Source organism: Marmota marmota, unplaced genomic scaffold (assembly GCF_001458135.2).
Source record: "Marmota marmota marmota unplaced genomic scaffold, marMar, whole genome shotgun sequence".
Lineage (NCBI taxonomy): Eukaryota > Metazoa > Chordata > Mammalia > Rodentia > Sciuridae > Marmota > Marmota marmota.
This window is the reverse complement of record NW_026002626.1, coordinates 986,869-1,010,645: the sequence shown is the minus strand read 5'-3', so window position 1 is coordinate 1,010,645 and position 23,777 is coordinate 986,869. Positions and strand designations below refer to the sequence as shown.

The window sequence follows — 23,777 nt, the reverse complement described above, 5'->3', positions numbered from 1 at the left end:
GCCCAAATCCTAGCCCTAAACCTAGCATTGATGCTAACCCAAACCATAGCCTGAGCTTTAACCATAATGCTAACCCTCACCCTAGACCTAAACCTAGCTAAAACCCCATCCCTTACCCTAAACCTAAGAATATCCCTAAACCTAACCATAAGTCTAAACCTAAGCCTAACCCTAAACCTAAACCTAACGCTAGCCCTAACCCTAGGCCTAACACTAACACTAAGCCTAACACTAATCCTAGCCCTAATTTAGTCCTATTGTAACCCTAATGCTAGCCCTAAGACTAAATCTAACTCTTTCCCTAGTCCTATCCCTAGTTCTATCCTTAGCCCTAGCCCTAACCCCAGATCTAAACCTAACTCTAAATCTAAACCTAACTCTCAATTTAACATAACCATAATCCTAAACCAAACCCTAACACTAGCCCTAACATGAATGCTAATACTAAAACTTGCCCTAGCCCTAGCCCTAGCCATAAAAGTAAACCAAGCTATATCCCTGACCCTAACCCATAACCTAAACCAAACCTTAACCCTAATATTAACTCTAAAACTAACCCTGACCCTGACACTGACCCTAACATTAATCCTAGCTCTAAACATCACCCTAACCTTAAATTAACCATAACTAGAGACCTAGCCTTAACCCTAACCCTAAAACTAGCCCTAATCTTAACCCTAGTTCATACATTAGTCATTTTCATAACACTAGCCCTAACCCAAACACAAATCCTTCCCTTAATCTGAGACCTAACCCTAGCTTTAACCCTAATCTTAACCCTAACACTAGCCCTAAACCTAACCCTAACCCTAGCCCTACCCAAGCTCTAACACTTTCCCTTTCCCTAAGCCAAACCCTAACCCAAATGCTAACCCTAGTCCTAACCCTAATCTTTAGCCTAACTTATACTCTAAACATTTTACTAGTCTTAACCTTAGCCCTCATTCTAGTTCTAACTCTAACCCTGACTCTTATTCTGACCCTAACCATAACCCTAGGTCTAAACTTGACCTTTACCCTAAATCAAACCCTAACACTAGCCCTACTGGTAACCTATATCTATACCTATCCCTAATATTATAGCTAGACAAAAAGCTAATCCTAAATATAGCTATAAGTCTAGCCCTACACACACACACACACACAAAAAAAAAAAAAAACTAGATCTAGACCTAACAATAACCCTTAACCTAAACCAAAATCTTGTCCTACCCCTAGACCTAACACTAGTCCTAATTCTGGCTCTAATTCTAACCCTAACACTATACTGAACACTGACCCTGACCCTAACACTCAACCTAGCTCTAAACTTGACCCTAACCCAAAACCTAGTCCTAATAATAGACCTAGCCATAACCCTAACCCTAAAACTAGCCCTAAGCATAACCCTAGCTCTTACATTACCCATAGTCCTAACACTAGCACTCAACCTAACACAAAATTTAGCCCTAATTCTAGGCCTAAACTTAGCCCTAAGCATAACCATAACCCTAACCCTAGTTCTAACACTATCCCTTGCCTTAGAACTAATCCTAGTTCAAAGCCAAACCCTTACCCTAAACATAAACCTAGCCTTAACCTAAATCATATCCCTAACCCTAGCTCTAATTCTAACCTTAATCCTAGCCCAAAATTTAGCTCTAACCCTATAAATTACCCTAACCCTAAACCTAGCCCTAATTATAACACTATCCCTAACACTAAACCTAACCCTCAACATAAATGTAAACCTAGACCTAACCATACATCTAACCATCATCATAGCCCTAACTCTAGCTGAAACATTAAGCCTTACACTAAACCTAATCCTAACACTAGCCCTAAACCATACCCTAACCCTAACCCCAACCCTAACCCTAAATCTAACATTATCCATTACCCTAAACCTAATGCTGCACCTAATGAAAACTCTGGCCATAACCCTAACCCTAAACCAAAACCTAACCATAAACATAACCCTAGACCTAAACTTAAACCTAACCCTCACCCAAGCCCTAAACCTAGCTCAAACACTAACCCTTACCCTAACATAACCATAACCATAGCCCTAAACCTAACATTTACCCTAAACCAAACCCTAGACCTATTTATAAACCTAACCCTAATCCTAGACTTAATCCAAACCATACCTAGCCCTAACTCTAGCTCTAAATCTAGCCATTACACTAAACATAACGCTAAACTTAATGCTGACCCTAACCCTATCGCTAAACCTAACCCATCCATTACCTTAAAACTTAACTGAAACCTACAATTAACCCTATCCATTACTCTAACCCTAAGCTGAACCCTAACATTAATTCAAGCCCTAACCCTAAACTTGAACCTAAACCAAACACTAACCCTGACCCTAACCCTAATAATACCCCCAGCTCTAAACCTTACCCTTACCATAAAAGTAACCTTACACTAGACCTACCATAAGCTAACCCTAAAACTATCCCTAACCATAACCCTACACCAGACATTAGCCCTAGCCCTAGCCCTAACACTAACAGAAACCCTAGCCCTAAACCTAGCCTTAATCCTAACACAAACACTAACCCTAGCCCTAGTCTTAATTCTAACCCTCACCCTAGCCTAAAGCTAGCTATACCCCACCCATTCCTCTAAAATTAATTCTAACCCCAATGCTAAAACTAACCCTAGCCATACCCCTAGACCTAAACCTAACACTAACCCTAGCCATAATCCTAGCCCTAATTTAGCTGTAACCCTAACCCTAACACTAAGCCTAGTCCTAGGTCTAACTCTATGTCTCACCCTAGCCGTATCCCTAGTTCTAACCCTATCCCTTATCATAAACCTAACCCTAGCCCTAGATCTAACCCTAACTCTAAATATAACCCTAAACCTAACCCTAAACCTCACCCTAACACTAGCCCTAAACCTAACACTAAACCAAAATCCAGCCCTAACACTAGCCCTAGCCATAAAACAAAACCTACCCATAGCCCTGACCCTAACCCTTAACTTAAACAAAACCCTAACCCTACACCTAGACCTAACTTAAGCCCTAATTTTAATGCTACCCCTAACCCTAAACTAACCCTGACCCTGACTCTGACCCTAACACTAAACCCAGCTCTAAACATCACCCTATCACTAAATGTATGGTTTGCATGCTTCAGTATAGGCCTATATTCACAAGGGGAACAAAGCAGAGTGTGCCCACAGAAAACTGATTGAGTGTGTGAAGTTTCAACAGCTAACACCAACTCTGTTTCTTATTCAGCTCCATTTCCAATTACCCATATAAGTCAAGATAAAGTGAAACCTTAAAACACAAACTGTTCCTGACAGCGAACATTGAACAGAAAAGGCCCAAACCTGGGGAACATAGTAAGGCTAGGTAAAAGATGAATCCTTCCCGGTATCAAAGAAATTTGAACAAAACTAACTCTAACCCTAACACTATTTATAATCCTAGCCCTAAACCTAACTCTAACCCTAAGCTGTTTAGAGAACCTTTGATCATAGAAGTCCCAAATTTGGGGTGCCTAGGAGGGCAAGATAACAGATGAATCCTGCCCAGTATCAAAAATAATCTGACAAAATAATTGGGGGAGGTGTTTCAGTACATGCCCATTTCCCCTGTTTTTTCCTAAAGTTCTCTTGGATAACGTACTATTGCATCCCATAGATTTGGAAAACCTTCACTAGGAAGAAACCAGAGAGTGCCCTCAGAGAACTGATTGAGTGTGTGAAGTTTCAAGCAGCTAGCACCAACCCTGTTTGATTTCCAGCTCCATGTCCATTTACCAGTATAGGTTCAAATGAAGAGAAACCTTAAAACGCAAACTGTTTCTGACAGGGAACCTTGAACAAAGAAGGCCCCAAACTGTTAAACATAGTAAGGTTAGGTAAAAGATGAATCCTACCCAGTATCAATGATATTTGACCAAAACTAATTCTAACTGTGACACTCACTCTAACACTTGCCCAAACCCTAACCCTAATACTAACCCTAACCTGTTTAGAGAACTTTTCATCACAGAAGATCCAAACTTGTGGAGATTAGTGGGTCAAGCTAAAAAAATGAATCCTGTGTAGTATCAAAGAAATCTGACCAAATGATTCAAGGAGGTAGTTCAGTACATGCATATTTTCCTGTTGTCTCCTAAAGTGCAGTTGGATAAAGTTGTTTTTGCATGCTTCAGCTTTGGGATAATTTTACAAGGAAGAAATCAGAGAGTAACTACAGAGAATTGATGGAGTATGTGAAGTTTCAAACAGCTAGCACCAACGCTGTTTGATTTTGAGCTCCATTTTCATTTACCCATAGAGGTCAAAATGAAGTGAACCCTTAAACTATACACTGTTTTTGACAGTGAACAATTGAATTGAGAAGGTCCAAACATGGTGTACATAAGAAGGGTAAGGAAAAGATGAATACTACCCACTATCAAATAAATTTGAACAAATCTAACCGTATCTCTAATGCTAGATCTGACTCTATCCCTAACTCTAACTCTAAGCTCTTTAGAGATTCTATGATCATAGAAGTCCCAAAATTGGGGATCGTGGTGGGGAAAGCTAGCAAATGAATCCTGCACAGTATCAAAGAAATATGACCAAATAATTGGGGGAGGTATTTCAGTATATTCATATTTCCCCGGTTTTCTCCCAATGTGCTCTCAGATAAACTTGCTTTGCATGCTTCAGCTTTGGGCTACATTTATAAGGAACAAACCAGAGAGTGCCCACAGAGAACTGATTGAGTGTGTGAAGTTTGAAGCAACTAACACCAGCCCTGTTTGATTTCTAGATCCAAATCCATTTACCCATATAGGTCAAAATGAAGTGAAACCTTAAAATAGAAATCATTGAACTGAACATAGTAAGGCTAGTTAAAGATGAATTCTGCCAAGTATCAAAGAAATTTGAACAACACTAACTCTAATCCTAACACTAGCTCTAACCATAGAGCTAACCATAACCCTAACGCTAACCCTAATCTGTATAGAGAACATTTGATCATAGAATTCCCAAACATGGGGGAGCCTAGTAGGGCAAGCTAACAGATAAATCCTGCCCAGTGTAAAAAATCTTACCAAATAATTGGGGGTGGTAGTTCAGTACATGCATATTTCCCTGTTTTCTCCTAAAGTGCTCTTGGATAATGTCTTTTGCATGTCTCAGCTTTGGAAAACTTTCACTAGGAAAAAACCAGAGAGTGCCCACAGAGAACAGATTGTGTGAAATTTCAAGCAGCTAGCACAAACCCTGTTTGATTTCCAGCTCCATTTCCATTCACACCTATAGGCCATAATGAAGTGAAAACTAAAAATTCCAATTGTTCCTGAAAATGAACCATTGTACCTTAAATGTCCAAACTTGGGTACCTACTAAGGCTAGATCAAGGATGAATCCTGTACAGTATCAAAGTAATCCGTCCAAAAAAATTTGTGTTAGGCTTAGGGTTAGAGTTCGTGCTAGGGTTAAGTTTAGGGTAAGGGTTAGGTAAGTGTAAGCGTTAAGGTTAGGGTTAGTGTTACAGATACAGTTAGTGTTAGGGTTAGGTACAGGGTTAGTTTTAGGTTTAGGGATAAGGTTACGGTTAGGGTTAGGGTTAGGGTTAGGGTTACGGTTAGGTTTAGTTTTAGGGTTAGTGTTAGGTTGTGTGTTACAGTGAGGGTTCAGGTAGAGTCAGGGTTACGTGTATGGTTAGGATTCAGGTTAAGGTTAGGTTTAGGGTTAGGGTTAGGATTGGGTTAGAGTTAGGGTAAGGTTTAGGGTTAGTATTAAGTTTAAGGTTAGGGTTAGGTTTAGGTTTAGGCTTATGGTTAGGGTTACGGTTTGGGTCAGTGTTGGGCCTAGTGAAATTGTTAGATTTAGGGATCGTGTTAGTGTTAGGATTAGGGTTAGTGTTAGGGCTATTTTAAGGGTAGGATTAGGGTTATGTTTAGGTAAGGGTTAGCATTATGGTTAGGTTAGGGTTAGTGTAATGGTATGGGTTAGGGTTTGTGTCTGGGTTAGGGTTAGTTTTATGATTAGGGTTAGGGTTAGTTTTAGTGTTAGGGTTAGGATTAGGTTTAGGGTTAGTGTTAGTGTTAGTGTTAGTGTTAGTGTTAGGGTTAAAGTTAGGGTTCATATTAGGGTTATGGTTAGGTTTAGAATTAGGGTTCATATTTGGGTTTGGTTTATTGTTAGTGATAGTTTTAGGTTTAGGTTTAGGGTTAGGGTTAGTGTTAGGAATAGGGTTAAGTTTACTGTTAGGGTTTGTTTTAGGGCTAGGGTTTGTGTTAGGCTTACAGTTAGGGTTAGGGTTAGAGTAAGAGTTAGGGTTACAGTTAGGGTTAGAGATAGAGTTAATGTTAGTGTTAGGGTTAGGTTTAGGGGTAGTTTTAGGTTTATGGATAAGTTTAGGGCTAAGGTTAGTATTAGGGATCATTTTAGGGTTTGTGTTAGAGTGAGGGTTTGGTTAGAGCTAGGATTGTGAGTATGGTTAGGATTCAAGTTAGGGTTCGGTTTAGGATTAGGGTTAGGTTTGGGTTAGGGTAAGGGTTAAGGTTTGTTTTAGGTTTGGATTTAGGGTTAGGTTTATGGTTAAGTTTATTGTTAGGGTTATCATTAGATTTAGGTTAAGGTTAGTTTTAGGGATAGTGTTAGGGTAAGGTTTACATAGGTTTAGGGTTAGTGTTACGTTAGGGTTAGCATTAAAGTGAGCGTTAGGTTTTGTGTCAGGGTTATGGTTAGTGTTAGGTTTAGGTTTAGATTTAGGTTTAGGGTTAGTTTTAGTGTTAGTGTTAGGGTTAGGGATAGGGTTAGGGTTTTCTTAGAGTTAATGTTAGGATTAGGGTTAAGTTTTGTGTTTAGGTTAGGGATAAGTTTAGGGTTACGGTTAGGATTATGGTTAGGTTTAGAGTTAGTGTTAGTGTTAGGGTTAGGGTTAATGTTAGGGATAGGGTTAGGTTTAGTGTTAGGGTTAGCATTAAGTTTAGGGTTAGTATTTGTGTTAGGTTTAGGGTTATGGTTAGTTTTAGGGTTAAGGTAAGGGTTAGGTTTTCTGTTAAATTTATGGTTAGGGTTAGGGTTCGGGTTAGGGTTATGTTTAGGTTTAGTGTTATGTTTAGGTTTAAGGTTAGGGTTAGGGTTTGGGTTAGGATTAGGGTTATGGTACGGTTAGGGTTCAGGATCGTTTTAAAGATAGGATTAAGTTTAGGATTAGGTTTAGTGTTAGCTATAGGTTTCCTGTTAAGTTTAGGGGTAGTGTTATGTTTAGGGTAAGGTTTAGCATTAGGGTTCGTGTTAAGGTTATGTTTAGGGTTAGGGTTAGTGTTATGGTTATGGTTAGGGTTAGGGTTATGTTTAGGTTTAGTGTTACGTAAGGGTTAGGTTTATTTTTAGGTTTCTGGTTAGGGTTAGTTTTAGAGTTAAGATTATGGTTTAGTTTAGTGTTAGTTTTAGGGTTTGGGTTAGTGTCATTCTTATGGTTAGGTTTAGTGTTTCATTTAGGGTTAGGGTTAGGGTTAATGTTAGTGTTAGTGTTAGGGTTAGGGTTAGGGTTAGAATTAAGTTTAGGTTTAAGTTTGGGGTTATTTGACAGGTTTAGTGTTAGGGTTAAGATGAGTGTCACTCTTAGGGTTATGGTTAGTTTTAGAGTTAGGGTTAGTGTAAGGGTTAGGGTTAATGTAGATTTGGGGTTAGGGTTAGATTAGTGAAAGAATTAGGATTAGGGTTTGGTTTAGTTTTTGTGTTAGGGTTACAGTTTGGGTTAGTGTTAGGTTTAGGGTTAGGATTAGGATTAGGTTTAGTGTTAGTGTTAGGATTAGTGTTAGGATTCGTGTTAAGTATAGGGTTAGTGTTAGTATTAAGCTTAGGTTTAGTGTTAGGTTTAGTGTTAGTGTAAGCATTACTTTTAGGGTTATGTTTAGTGTTATTTTTAGGGATAGGTTTAGGGATAGTGTTAGGGTTAGAGTTAGGATTATGTTTAGTGATAAGTTTAGAGTTATTGTTAAGGTTACGGTTAGTGTTAGGGTCAGGGTTAGTTTTATGGTTAGTGTTAGGGTTAGGGTTTGGGTTAGGTAAGGGTTAGTGTTAGGGTTGGGTTATGTTTAAGGTTATGATATTGGTTAGAGTTTTTGTTAGGATTAGGGTTAGGGTAAGGGTTATGGTTAGGTTTAGGTTTAGGGTTAGAGTTAGACTTAGTATTAGAGTTAGAGTTAGGGTTAGGTTTAGAATTAGTGTTAGGGTTATCATTAGAAATAGAATTAGGTTTAGGGTAAGTTTTAAGATTAGTGTGAGTGTTAGGGTTAGTTTTAGGGTTAGTGTTATGGTTATGGTTAGGGTTAGGGATAGTGCTCGGGTTAGGTTTAGGGTTAGGGTAAGGTTTAGGTTTAGGTTTAGGGTTAGGTGTAGGTTTATGGTTAGGTTTAATGTTAGGGTTTTTGTTAGTGTTAAGGTGAGCATTAGTGTCAGAATTAGGTTAGGGTTAGTTTTAGGCTTAGTGTTAGGATTTGTGTTTGGGTTAGGGGTAGTATTAGGTTTAGGGTAAGCTTTCGGATTAGAGTTAAGTTTGGGGTTAGGGTTAGTGTTAGTGTTAGGGTTAGGTTTAGGTTTAGTGATAAGGTTAGGGTTAGGGTTAGAGTTATGGTAAATGTTAGGTTTAGGGTTAGTGTTAGGGTTAGGTATAAGGTTAAGGTTAGTGTTAGGGTTAGGGTTAGGGTTAGGGTGAGTGTTAGGGTTAGGGTTAGTTTTAGTGTTTGGGTTAAAGTTAGGGTTAGGGTTATGGATATAGTGTTAGGGTTAGGGAAATATTAAGGCTTAGTATTAGGCTTAGGTTTAGGGTTAATTTTACAGTTAGCATTAATGTTAGGTTTAGGGTTAGTGTTAGTGTTTAGGTTTAGGGTTATGTTTAGTGTTAGGGTTAGTGTTAGGGTTAGGGATAGTGTTAAATTTGGGATAGGTTTTGTGTTAGGTTTAGTGTTAGGGTTAGGGTTAGATTTCAGTTTAGTGTTACACTTAGGGTTAGTATTAGGGTTAGAGTTTCTGCTCAGGTTAGTGTTAGGGTAAGGTTTAGGGTTAGGGTTAGGTTTAGGTGTAAATTTAGGTTTACTGTTAGTGTTAGGTTTAGGGTTAGTGTTAGGGTTAGTGTTAGGGTTAAGTTAGGGTTAGTTTCAGGCTTAGTGTTAGGGTTTGTGTTTGGGTTAGGGTTAGTATTAGGTTTAGGGTAAGATTTTGGATTAGGGTTAAGTTTGGGGTTAGAGTTAGGGTTAGGGTTAGTGTTCAGGTTACGTTTAGGGGAAGGGTTAGTGATATGTTTAGGATTATGTTTAGGGTTAAGTTTAGGCTAAGGTTTAGTGTTAGGGTAAGGGCTAGGGTTAGGGTTAGTGTTCAGGTTAGGTTTAGGGGTAGGGTTTGTGATACATTTAGGATTATGTTTAGGGTTACATTTAGGCTAAGCTTTAGTGTTAGGGTAAGGGTTAGGGTTAGGGTTCTGGTTAGGCTTACGTTTAGTTTAAGAGTTAATGTTAGGGTTAGGGCTATGGTTAGTGTTAGTGTTAGGGTTAGGGTTTGTGTTACAGTCAGGGTTAGGGTTGGGATTTTGGTTAAGATTAGGGTTAGTTTAGTGTTAGGATTAGGGTTTGGGTTAGTCTTATGGTTAGGATTATGGGTAGTGTTTCATTTAGGGTTAGTGATAGAGTTAATTTAGTGTTAGGGTTAGGGTTAAGGTTAGGGTTAGCGTTAGTGTTAGGTTTAGGTTTAGGGTTAGGCTTAGGGTTAGTGATAGGGTTAGGGTTCAGATTATGGTTAGTGTTAGGGTTAGGGTTAGGTTAGGGTTAGGGTTATTTTATTGTTAGGGTTATGGTTTTGGTTAAGGTTTGTGTTAGGGTTAAAATTAAGGTTAGAGTTATGGTTATGGTTATGGTTATGGTTATGGTTAGGGTTTGTGGTTAGGGTTAGTGTTAAGTTTAGGGTTTAGTTTAGTGTTAGCTTTAGGGTTAGGTTTAAAGTTAATGTAAGTGTGAGTGTTAAGGTTAGGATTAGTGTTAGGTTTAGGGTTAGGATTAGGTTTAGTGACAGGGTTAGTGTTAGGGTTAGGATTACTGTTAGTGTTAGGGTTATAGTTAGGTTTAGGGTTAGGGTTAGTCTTAGGTTTATAGTTAGTGTAGGTTTAGGGTTAGGATTAGGTTAGTGATATGGTTAGGTTTATGGTTTGGATTAGGTTTCGTGTTAAGGTTACAGTTTGGGTTATTGTTAGGGTTAGGGTCAAGATTAGGTTTTGTGTTAGTGTTAGTGTTAGGTTTTGGGTTAGGATTTGTGTTAGTAATAGGCTTAGGGATAGGATTAGTGATAGGATTAGGGTTAGGGTTCCTGCTAGTATTAGTGTTAACATTTTGGTTAGGGTTAGGTTTAGTGTAAGGGTTAGTGTTAGTGTTAGAGTTATGGTTAGTGTTAGGTATAGTGCTATGTTTAGTGATACGTTTAGGGTTGGAGTTATGGTTAGGGTTAGTGTTAGTGTTACAGTTAGGGTTAAGGTTAGGCTTAGTGTTAGGGTTAGGTTTAGTTTTAGGTTTAGTTTTATGGTTATTGTTAGGTTTAATATTAGGGTTTGGTAAGGGTTAGGGTTAGGGTTGGGTTAGGTTTACGGTTATGATTTGTGTTAGGGTTTGTGTACAGTTTAGGGTTAGGGTTTCAGTGAGGTGTTGGGTTAGGGTTAGGGTTAGACTTAGTATTAGGGTTAGTGTTAGTGTTAGGTTTAGAATTAGTGTTAGGGTTAACATTAGGGCTAGGGTTAAGTGTAGGGTAAGTTTAAGGGTTAGAGTTAGGGTTAGTGTTAGTGTTAGTGTTAGGATTATTGTTAGCTTTAGGGTTAGGGCTCGGGTTAGGGTTAGGTTTAGGCTATGGTTTAGGGTTAAGGTTAGGTTTAGGTTTAAGTTTAGGTTTAGTGTTAATATTTGGGTTAGGTTTAGGGTTAGGTTAGGGTTAGTGTTAGGGTTAGGGTTAGGATAGGGTGTGTTTTATGCTTAGTGTTTGGATTTTTTAGGGTTAGATTTAGTATTAGGTTTAGGGTTATAGTTCGGATTAGGGTTAGGTTTAGGTTTAGGGTTAGTGCTAGGGTTAGGGTTATGTTTAGGGTTAGAGTTATGTTAGGGTTAGGTTTAGGGTTAGGGATAGGGTTATGGTTAGTGTTAGGGTTAGGGTCATGTTAAGGTTAGGATTAGGTGAGTGTTAAGGTTAAGATTAGAGTCAGGTTTAGGGTTAGGGTTAGTTTTAGCTTTTGGGTTAGTGTTAGGGTTACGGTTAAAGATAGTATTAGGATTAGGGATAGGTTTAGGGTTAGTGTTAGGCTTAGGGTTATGGTTAGGTTTAGGATTAGTGTTAGTGTTAGGATTAGGAATAGGGTTAGTGTTAGTTAAGGGTTAGTGTTAGGGTTAGTGTTAAGTTTATGTTTATTTTTAACATTAGGGTTAGTGTTACTGTTTGGTTAGTGTTAGGGTTAAGGTTTGTGTTAGTGTTTGGGTTTGTTTTAGGGTGAGTGTTAGTGATACTTTTAGGATTATTTTTAGGGTTAGTCCTAGTGATAGGGTTAGGGTTGGTGTTAGGGTTAGAGTTAGGATTAGTGTTAGGGTCAGTGTTAATTTTAAAATAGGGTTATGGTTAGTGTTAGGGTTAGTTTTAGGGTTCAGGTTAGTTGTAGGTTTTGTGTTAGGGTTATGGTTAAGATTAGGTTTAGGATTAGGGTAAGTGTTAGGGTTAGGGTTAGGGTTACAGATAGAGTTAGTTTAAGGGTTAAGGTTAGTGTTAGTGTTAGTGTTCGGGTTAGGGTTTATGTTAGGGTGAGGGTTAGGGTTAGTGTTAGGGTTAGGGTAGGGTTAGGGTTAGTGTGAAGTTTAATGTTAGGTTTAGGTTTAGGGTTAGGGTTAGGATTAGGATTAGGGTTTGCATTAGGGTTAGGATTAGGGAAAGGGTTAGATTTAGTGGTAGGATTAGGGCTCTAGTTAGCATTAGGATTAAGGGTACATTTAGGATAATAATATTTTTAGGGTTAGGGTTCAGGTTATGTTTAGGGTAATTTATAGGTTAGGTTTAGGGATAGTGCTAGGATCAGCCTGAGGATTAGCATTAGGGTTATTGTTATGGTTTGGGTAATGGATGGGTTAGAGCTAGGGTTAGGGCTAGGTTTATGGTTACAATCAGGACTGGGGTAGGGTTATGTTTAGGTTTAGTGCAAGGATTAGAGTTAGGTTAGGGTTAGGGTAAGGGTTAAAGCTAGGCTTAGGGTTCAAGTTAGAGTTAAAGCTAGGGTTGGGTCTTGGATTAGGGCTAGATTTTGGGTTAAGTTAGGGCTCTTCTTAATGATATGGCTAATGTAAGAACTAAGGTTACGTTTAGGGCTAGTTTTAGGTTTTCATTTGGGACTAAGTTTAGTTTTAGGACTAGGTTTAGGTTTAGGGTGATGTTTTAAGTAGGGTTAGTGTTAGGGTCAGATTCAGGGTCACAGTTTGTTTTATGGTTAGGGGTAGGACTCAAATTAGGGGTAGGCTTAGGGCTAGATGTAGGGTTAGGATTTGGTTTAGGTTAATGGTTAGGGTTAGTCCTATGGCTCAGTTTTGTTTTAGGACTAAAGCTAAAGTTAAGGGTAGTTTTATCATTAGTGTTAGTGCTATTGCTACTGATAGGGTGAGTTTAGGCTTAGGAGTAGATTTAGAGTTATGGTTAATTCTAGGGTTTGGGCTATTGCTAGTGTTAGAGCTAAGATTAGGGCTAGTGTTTGCCTTATGGTAAAGGATAGGGTTAGAACTGGGAATAGGGCTATGGCAAGAGTTAGAGTTAGTCTTAGGGCTAGAGTTTGGGTTAGGGCTAAATTAGGGCTAGGAATAGGTCTAGGGTTAGTGTTAGGCTTAGGCCTAGGATTAGGTCTATGTTTATGGTTAGGTTTAGGGTTAGATTTAGGGGAAGGGATGCCTGTTTGATTTCCACATCCATTTCCATTTGCCCATAGGTGTTAAAATGAAGTGAAACCTTAAAATACAAAGTGTTCATGATAGTGGACCATAGAATTGAGAAGAACATACCTTGTGAGCATACTAAGGCTGGATAAAAGATGATTCCTGCCCAGTATCAAAGAAATTTGAACAAAACTAACTCTCACCCTAACATTACCTCTAACCCTAGCCCTAGCCATAACCCTAAATGTAACATTAACCCTAACCTGATTAGAGAACCATTGTTCCTAGAATTCCCACACTTGGGGAGCCTTGTGGGGTAAGCTAAGTGATGAATCCTATGCAACATCACACAAATCTGACCAAATAATTATGGGAGTTATTTCAGTACATGCATATTTTCCTATTTTCTCCTAAAGGACTCTCAGATTTAGTTGTTTTTGCATGCTTAAGCATAGGCCTACTTTTACAAGGAACATACCAGAGTTCCTAGAGAGAACTGATGGAGTGAGTGAAGTTTCAAGCAGCTAGCACAAACCCTGTTTGATTTTCAACTCATTAACTTTCCCATATAGGTCAAAATGAAGTGAAATCTTAAAATACAAAATGTTACTGACAGCGAACCTGTGAACAGAGAAGGCCTAAACCTGGGGAACAGAGTAAATCTAGCTAAAAGATAAATCCTGCCAAGTACCAAAGAATTTTGAATAAAACTAACTGTAACCATAACACTGGCTCTAACCCTAGCTCTTCCCCTAACCCTAACATTTTTATGAAACCTTTGACTGTAGAATTTCCAAACTTGGCAGCCTAGTGGGGAAAGCTAAGGGATAAATGCTGTGCAGTATCAAAGAAATCTGTCCAGAAAGTTGATGGAGTATATCAGTACATGCATATTTCCCTGTTATTTCCTAAAAGACTCTTGGATAAAGTTGTTTTTACATGCTTCAGCTTAGGCCTACTGTCACAAGAACAAACCACAGATTGCTCATAAAGAATGGATGGAGTGTGAATTTTCAAGCAGCTAGCACCAATGATATTTGATTTTCAGCTCCACTTCCATTTACCTGTATAGGACAAAATGAACTGAAACTTTAAAATACAAACTGTTCTTTACAGTGAACCATTGAACCTAGGAGGCCCAAACATGTGGAGTATAGTAAGAATAGGAAAAAAATTAATCCTGCCCTGTATCAAAGAATTTTGAAAAAAAGTAACTCTCATCCTAATACTAGCTCTAACACTATCCCTAACACTAACCTTAAAATGAACCCTATCCTATTTGAAAAACTGATGATCCTAGAAGTCCAAAACTTGGGGAGCCTAGTGGGCTAAGATATCAGATGAATCCTATGCAGTATCAAAGAAATATGACCAAATAATTGAGGTGGTATTTTAGTTCATGCAGATTTCTCTGTTTTCCTCTAAAGGGCTCTCAAGTAAAGTTGTTTTTGCCATCTTCATCTTAGGGCTACTTTTACAAGGACAAACCAGAGAGTTCACACAGAGAACTGATTCAGTGTTTGAAGTTTCAAGCAGCTAGCACCAACCCGGTTTGATTTCAACCTCCATTTTCATTTATCTATATAGGTCAATATGAAGTGAAACCTTGAAATACAGAGTGTCCCTGTTAGTGAACCATTGAAATAAGAAGTCCCAAACCTAAGGAGCATATTAAGTCTAGGTAAAAGATGACTCCTTCCAAGTATCAAGAAAATTTGTATAAAACTTGCTCTCACCCAAACACTACATCTAACTCTAGCCCTAACCCTAAACCTAACACTAACCCTAACTTGATTAGAGAACCATTGATACTAGAAGTCCCACACTTGGAGAGCTTTTTGTGCAAGTTAATTAATGAATCCTACTCAATATCAAACAAATCTGACCAAATAATTATGTCAGGAATTTCAGTGCATGCATATTCCCTGCTTTCTCCTAAAGGGCTCTTAGATAAAAATGTTTTTGCATGAAATCAGCTTAGGCCTACACTCAAAAGGAATATACCAGAGTGTCTCCACAAAGAATTGAGGCTTTGTGTGCAGTTTCAAGCAGCTAGCATAAACCCTGTTTGATTTCCATGTCCATTTACATTTACTCATATAGGTGAAAATGAAGTAAAATGAAGATATTAAGTGTTCTGGACACCAAACAGTTGAACCAAAAGGCCTAAACCTGGGAAACAGAGTAAGGTTAGTTAAAGATGAATCCTGGATTGTATCAAAGAAATTTGAATAAAGTAACTCTAACCCTAAAACTACCTCTAAACTGAGCCCTAATCCTAACCCTAAACATTAACATAGCTCTATCCCTAACCCTAACATTAACCCTAATTTCAACTGTAACCATTGCCCAAAACATAGCTCTAAATCTATCCATTACCATAACTCCAACCCTAACCCTAATTACTCCTGTAATTTTACCAAAAATGACAAGAAAACACCTATCATGAATTCTCCAAATATATTCACTGATGGGTCAAATAATAGTACAGCAGCAGTAGTTACCCCTGATCAAACCTTTACATTTTTAGTACCCAAACAATTGGCTCAAAAGGTAGAGCTTACTGCAGTATTACAAGACTTTGTGATGTTTAAAGATTCTGTATTTAATTTATTTTCTGATAGTCAGTATATAGTTAATGTGAAAATATCCCTTGAAGATGCCGGTAGGATTACCCCTTCCTCTACTGTTTTCTCTTTGTTTTCCCCTTCCTCTACTGTTTTCTGTCTAATCTGGGACAGAAAAGATCCATTCTTTATAGGCTATATAAGAGCACATACAGGATTGCCTAGAGCCCCTAGTTTGGGCAATGATTTAGCAGATAAAACTACACATGACATACATATTTTCCCTACACTGCAAGAAGCTACAAATTTTCATAAAAGGTTCCATGTCAGTGCTAATACTTTTAAAAAGTGTTTTAAAATAACTAAGGCACAAGCTAGACAAATAATAAAACAATGTCAAATTGTGTCACCTTTTTTACCACAAGTTAATCCTGGAGTCAATACTAGAGGAATGATACCTAACCATATTTGGCAGATGGACATCACACACTTGCCAGAATTTGGAAAATTAACATTTACATTTGATACTTCTTCCAGATTTTTGATGGGCTCCCTTCATGCCCAGAGAAAAAACTAAAGATGTTATTGCTCATTCCTTACAAAATTTTGCCACTGTGGGCATCACAAAACAGTTAAAAACAGATAATGCCCCTGGTTATACTTCTACCTCTTTTAAACAATTTTGCTCATCATTTGGCATTACTCATATAACAGGAATCCCATACAATCCACAGGGACAAGGCATAGTTGAAAGAGCTCATTAAACTATTAGAATGTACTTATTAAAGTAAAAAGAGGAAATTGGGAAGGGGTATATATCCCCCAAACATAAACTTAAAATAATCCTTTTTACTTTAAACTTTTAAAATTTGCATTCATCAGGTCTTAGTGCTGTGGAAAGGCATATGTGTCCAAAAATGTGATAAGCCCAAGGTACTTTGGAGGGATATTCTAACAGGACAATGGAAAGGTCCTGACCCATTGATTGTCTGGAGTCTCAGCTCTGTTTGTGTGTTTCCACAGGAAGAACAGCAGCCGATTTGGATTCCAGAGAGACTAAATAAAGCAATTTCTATAGACCAAAAAGAAGATGAGTTGGCTCAAATCCGTAACAGCTGATATCCAGAACTCCCGTATGGCTATCCTTACATCTGTGACAGTGATTCTCCCACACCTGGAGGCTAATGAAACCAGGATGCTTTTTTCCATATCTATTTTATTATTGCCCTTTCCCACATCATGAAGTTCCATTTTGATTTTTTAGCTCATAAAGACCTAGGTTAATGTTTTGCTGATCAGTTCTATTTTTTGACTATGGAGTTTTTAAACATTGAAATATGGATTTCACCTGTAAAATGTTATAAGGACTTTACTATTATGTTATTTGTTGTATGTATTTTGTTATGTGTGCACACTTCTCTTTTGTGTTGTATGTTTGTTTGTGGTTTGTCCATATATCATGTATGATGAGCGCTCATGAAAAAATGGATCCACATATTTTTTTTCTTATTCATGTGAGTTAAATGGTTTAATTTAATATGTGGAAAAAAAGGAGGTTAACAGATCTGTTTGTTTACTTTCACCTTTCCTTTTCATTATATTTAATAATTCTGTTCAGGATAATGTAAATTGTTCAAAAAATTGTTTTCTTTTAGTGCCTGCTGGAATGTTACAAATTTTTTCTTTAGCCATCATTGCCAGAATTCCTATCTTCATCCCAGTGCTGGTGAAGACAAATATAAAAACAAACTACAGCTTCTGCTATAGCTATCACTGAACTGCTTGCAGAACTTGCCTCAAGTATGTATCACTTGTATGCATTGTGAACTATCTGTTGGTGCAGCAACTTGTGGTAGTGCTGGGGTTTTTTTGCTGATGGTGTCATCGGTGGTACAATTTTTCCAAAAGGAGCTGTCAATTGGCTTGGTGTATCCTCCTCCCTTCTGCTTGTGATGGTTGTTTAGCTAAAATTGAGGGCCAACAGAGGTGAGGCAAAGAACCTCACCCCCCCACTGGTACAAAAGCCTATCCACAGGTGTGGCTGTATGCTGGACCGGTAGTCAATGATGGGTAAGATCCAATTGCAATGGTACCAACCTAAGACAGGAGGCTGATGCCTTGAGGTCAGCTCATCTGATGACAGTTAAGGACCATATGTAGTATTGGACAACCTAAGGGAGGCACAGTCCCTAAACAACATGCTTGTTGTTTAATTAAACAGAGTAGGGGAGATGTTGAGAGCCACAGCCGAAGCGGCCCTAGCAAACTTCCAGCTGATTGGCTCACAGTGGCCCCAGCAAAAAACCAGCTGATTGGCTCCTCTGCGGTGATGCTCATTGGGCTGTTTCCCCACCTTTTCATACCACAGAGCTACTCATTGGGGGACTCTATTTATGCTTGTAATTTAGATTTTGATATATTGTTTCTCTCAAAAGTTTCTTGATACAAAGGCAAATCTGATGTTTAATAGCATGTGGAAAGTAACTGAAAAACATGAAAAAGTTAATTATTATACTAGGTATCCTGCTTTCCTCCTCCTCCATTACTATTCAAGTTGGTCATAAAATTTAAAGAAAATATTATGTAGGAGGCTGAGGCAGGAGTATCACATGTTCAAAGACATCCTTATGCAACTTTGTGATACTTTGATTCAAAATAAAAATTGAAAAGGGATTGGGGATGTCACTCAGTAGCTAAATGTCCCTAAGTTCAATCCCTTATAACAAAGAAAAAAAGGAAACCCCCAAATAACCTATTGGTATACTCCAAGGAAGTATTCAAAAGAAATTGACTAATATCAGAGTAGAAATTAATGATAAAATCTAGAAAAAATAACAATGTAAATGAAATTGAAATTATTTTGTAAAAATTGACAGAGGTTGGCAAAAAATACAAAAGAAAGGGCATAAATAAATAAAATTATAAGGGAATAGGGAGACTTTACAACCAATATTACAGACATAAAAAAGAATCAGAACATACTTCAGACATAAAAAAAGAATCAAAACATACTATTATGAATATTATACACAAACTAACTAGAAAACAAAGAAGAAGTTGATAAATGCCCTAACACATATAATCTAACAAAATTGATTTTATAAATAAATAAAAACATGAGTAAGTCAATAATTAGTGAGAAAAATGCTTTAGTCATAGATATTTTTGTCCCATCAAAAAATTCCAAGTTATTACAGCCTTTGCTCACCTCTACTAAACACTCCAGGAAGAAAAAAAATTAATGATTGCAAACTCTTTCAATAACTGAATAAAATGAAAGATTTCAAAACTCATTTGAAGAAGCCAGCATTACCCTGATGCCAAAGACAATGACAAAACCAGAAATAAAAATTAAAGTTCAATATCCCTCCCAAACATAGACAAAAAATTTTTAACAAGATATTAGGAAACCAAATTAGACACCATATTAATGGAATCATTCTCCATGATCACATGGGATTTTCCCCAGGGATACAAGAAGGGATCAACATATGCAAATCAAAAAATGTAATATATATGGTTAAAAGAATGACTGACACACCTGTGCAATCATATGTTGATAAACACAGAAAAAGAATTAAACAAGATTCAACATAATTTCTTTAGAAAAGTTGATATAATAAGTGTAAAATAAGAGCATCTCTGCACAATAAAAGCCATATAAAAAATCCAGAGCAAACATCAAATTTTAAGTTGGGGGGATTGAATTTTTCTAAGGTTAGAAACAGTATAAAATATATCCACTCTCACCACTTCTATTTAATTGCAATAAATCTGAGTCAAGTAATGGTTCAAGAGAAAGAAATAAAGGAGACCTACATCAAAAATGAAGGAAGAAGACAAATTGTCTCTTGGCAGAAAACATCATCTTGTATAGACAAAACACAAATCTTTACCAACAAAACTGATAGAAATATTAAATAAACTAAGTAAAGCTGTAGGATTTAAAAATTGATAGCATTTCTATATCATAAAAAGTATCAGAAAAAATATCAAAAAAACAACCCAATTTAGAATACCAAAATAATAATAGTCATTAGCAATAAAATTAATCAAGGTGGTGAAATGTCTGGGCACTGAAAAGTTTGAAACATTTAGAAAGTAATTATAAGAAGATACAAAAATTGAAAACATACTGTGGGCATGAATTATAAGACCTGGTAATATTTATAAAGAGCTACACTTCCCAAAGTGCTCTAAAGAGTCAATGCAGTGACTGGGGTTGTGGCTCAGTGGTTAGAGTGCTTGCCTAGCACATGTGAGGCACTGACTTCAATCCTTTGCATCATACACTAAAAAATAAACAAAATAAGGGTATTGTATCCACCTACAATTTAAAAAAAAACTTTGAAAAAAGAGTCAATTCAATTTGCCAAAAGTCAAATGACAATTTTCAGAAAATTCAATCTTAAAATGTATATGAAATGTGACCACAAGTAACCTAAACTGTCTTTAACAAATAGAACAAAGTTGTAGGCATCATACTGCCTGACTTCAAAATGAACTGCTGTGATATAGTAACCAGAACAGCATGGTACTGGCCTAAAAACAGATACGAACATAAATGGAACAGAAAGCCCCAAAATACATCCCGTTATTTACTGTCATTTGATTTTCAGTAAAAGTACCAAAAACACAATGGGGAAAGAACAGTCTCTTCAATAAATGGTGTTGGGACAATTAGACAGCAACATGGAGACAAATGAATTTAGGCCTCGTCTATCACAATATACCAAAAGATTTCATGATGGCTTAGAATTTTAAATAAGATACATAAAACTACTAAAAGATAACACAGTGTAAATTTTCCATGATGTTGGTTTTGGCAATAACTTTTTTGGCAAGACCTAGAACTATGATACTACTAGAAGAAAACATAGGGGAAACACTTCAGGACATTGAAATCACTAAGTTATGTGCATGGAAACAGATGTAAAAGTAGACAAATGAGATCATATAAAACTAAGAAGCTTCTGCTCTGGAATGAAAATAACTGATAGCGTAAAGAGAAACCCTATAGAATAGAAGAGAATGTCTGAAGAATATATGACTTATAAGGTGCTAATAGATAAAGTATATAAGAAAATCTAATAACACAATTTTATAAGAACAAATTATTTAAAATAGGGCAAAGAATTTGAAGAGATGCTTCTCCAAAGAAGGAATAAAAATGTAAAATTTTCCATGAAAAAATGATCAATATTCCTAATCATAAAAGAAATGAAAATAAAGACTACAAGATATCTCTCTATCCAATCAGAAACACTGTTATAAAAAAGATAAAAGATAACAATTTTCAGAGAGGAAATGGAAAACAGTGAACTCTTACATGCTATTGATTGGGATGTAAGAACAGTCATATGTAAAACACTATAAAGACTCCTTGTAAAAATAATAATAAATAATCCACATGATCATATATGATCCAGCAATACTCCATGGAATGAACGAATGAATCTACCTACCTACCTATCTACCTAGAGCTCATATATTTTAAAAAGATAATGTGTATTTCCATGTTTACTGCAGTATAATTCAAAATACTCAAAACAGGGACAAAATCAAATTATCCACCAATTGAAAAATAAATTAAGAAAATGAGGCACATATACAGAATATATTTCTACTTGACTTTTTGTTTGTTTGTTTTTACACAAGTCTTGTCATTTGTGACAACATCCATGGATCAGGAAAGCATTTCTGATGTGAAGCAAGGCTTGCTCAGAAAGACATATTCACAATCTTATTTACATGTGAAAAGTAAAAAAAAAAATATGAATTCAGAAGGAGAATAGAATGGTGTTTCCTAAGGCCTGGAAATACAGAATGGAAAAATTAGTTAGTTGTTGGTTAAAGGACATAAATTTCTAATTATACACGAGGAATAATTTGATGAGGTAGGTATATTCTACAACACAGTAACTAAATAAAATGTATTAAAATCTTAGAAATTGCTATCAGCAGATTTTCCTGAAAACTGGGCTTTGTTAACTCCATGATTCATTTGCCTCTTTTATACAATTAATTTATTCATTGTGTTACAGACCATCTTCCTTACCAGATTATAAACCCCAGATTATAATAATAATTTTAATTTTCCCCACTTTTATATTCACAAAGACTAGAACAGTACATGACACAGAACAGGTACTCCTAAATGTTAAATGGAATGAAGAATGAAGGTAGAAACCAATGAAAAGTCTGTCTAGGAAGAGACAGAATCCAATGGGGCTAAAGATTAGCATAATTCAGTATTTTGTATCCAAAGAAGATCATACAGAAACTCATTGTAATTTTTAAAAGTTCTTTGATATTTCATTTCACCTTCTGAGGATAAGGGAATTACACTGATTTGTAAGCTCTCTTTTAGTACTATATATCATTTCTCAATTCTTTGTTCTACCACCTTGCAGTTATTATTCTGCAGTGCTGAAATGATTCTCCCCTGGAAAAAAAATGGTTTTAAAACAATCAAATATTTTTAGGGCATTGCAGTAAAATTAGAAGATATTCATGTAACTAAGTGTATATAAAACAGCAGCAGTAATTGCCTAGAACTTGTGGAGTCTTCCACAATTGGTAGAGAATTGCTAACGTTACTGCCTGAAAACAAGTTAAGTACCTTAAAGCAGTGTTTGATGCTAATCTCAAAATGAAGACTCAATTCAATGGTAGATCCCATCCATACAAAATAGAATTGCAGGAAGGTTTTCCTAAAAGATTGGGAAGAAATAAGAGGAAGAATTTAAGTTTGCTTCCAGTTCAATGACCCATTTCATTTCCTGAAAGAGAGAGAATTAAATAGGAAACATTAATTTCATACACTGATTTATATTCAGGCAGGAAGACTCAACTCTTGTTGACAGGAAGAGAAAAAAATCATCAGACCAACTTATCTTTTCTTTCTGCCAGAAGAATGGAGTTTTTGGAAACATGCTAGCATTTTGTTCTTTGTTTTCATATGGAATACTTTGGAAAAGAACCAGGAGTAGGAAATATGCAGGAAATATTCAGTATGAGCTTTACTGAAACATGACATTAGTGCTTACCACAAATTAAGTACTGTATTGAAGTGACACAATATCCTATTGATTCAGAAGAAGGGGAAAAATAATATATCACATTAGGAGATGAAGTCTAGTTTAAAAATCATCATTCATGAATTTCACTCCAACATTTAGTTTTAAATAATGTCAACTAGTAAAAATTTTTCTTCATGGGCTAAATTAACATTTCTATAATAAATTCAATGATTTACTTTGACTTAATTTACATATTAATGATTAGTTTTAAAACTCTCAAGTATAAAATTGAGCTACTCTCTTATTTATGAGAGAGTAGCATATTTATGCAATATTTTTATATCTAATGAATGGAGTGATCAATACCTTTCCTTTGGGCTCCATAAATTTGTTGATAAAAATCAAAGTACTGGCATAAAATGAGACTATATAAAGAATATTAGGATTAGATATACTGTTCATATGACAAACATAAAGGCAGACATTTTCTAAATCTATCTCAGACTTTTATTGATTATGTATTGCTCACAATCACTCTCAAACAATAGTAGCTTTTGATTTTGATTTGTTTTAAACAATGTTATTTTTTTTTCTTTTGTTTTCAGTACTAGGGATCAAACTCTGGACTCAGGCAAGTTAAGTAGGCACACCTTAACTGGGAAATATCCCAAGCCCCAATTTAAATAAAATATTGTGACCAAAGAAAAGCATTATATATGATGGGATTATTCACTGAATGGAGAAAAAGTAATGCTTAACAAATACATGATTAATGGCAATTTACTATATATATATATATTTTTCACTCATTTATAAATCCACTCAGTCATTAACATGCCATTTTTAATGTCTATTTTCTGTTAACTTTGGTTTAGTACTCTAATTAACTGTGAACTATTCTTTTTTTATAATTTTTATTTTTGGTTGTTCAAAACATTACATGGTTCTTGATATATCATATTTCACATTTTGATTCAAGTGGATTATGAACTCCCATTTTTACCCCGTATACAGATTGCAGAATCACATCAGTTACACAACCTGATTTACATATTGCCATACTAGTGTCTGTTGTATTCTGCTGCCTTTCCTATCCTCTACTATCCCCCCTCCCCTCCCCTCCCCTCCCCTCTTTTCTCTCTACCCCATCTACTGTAATTCATTTCTCCCTCTTGTTTTTTTCCCCTTTCCCCTCACTTCCTCTTGTATGTAATTTTGTATAACCCTGAGGGTCTCCTTCCATTTCCATGCATTTTCCCTTCTCTCTCCCTTTCCCTCCCACCTGCCCTCCC

At 36.5% G+C, this 23,777-nt stretch overlaps 1 long non-coding RNA gene across 1 annotated transcript; it reads left to right on the top strand.

Moving 5' to 3' along the window:
* The first annotated feature begins 292 nt into the window (after positions 1 to 292).
* Positions 293 to 15,696, top strand: LOC125614570. The gene is made up of 3 exons (XR_007345154.1): positions 293 to 304; positions 4,241 to 4,250; positions 15,456 to 15,696. It is a non-coding gene; the product is annotated as an uncharacterized LOC125614570 (long non-coding RNA).
* The last annotated feature ends 8,081 nt before the right edge of the window (positions 15,697 to 23,777 follow it).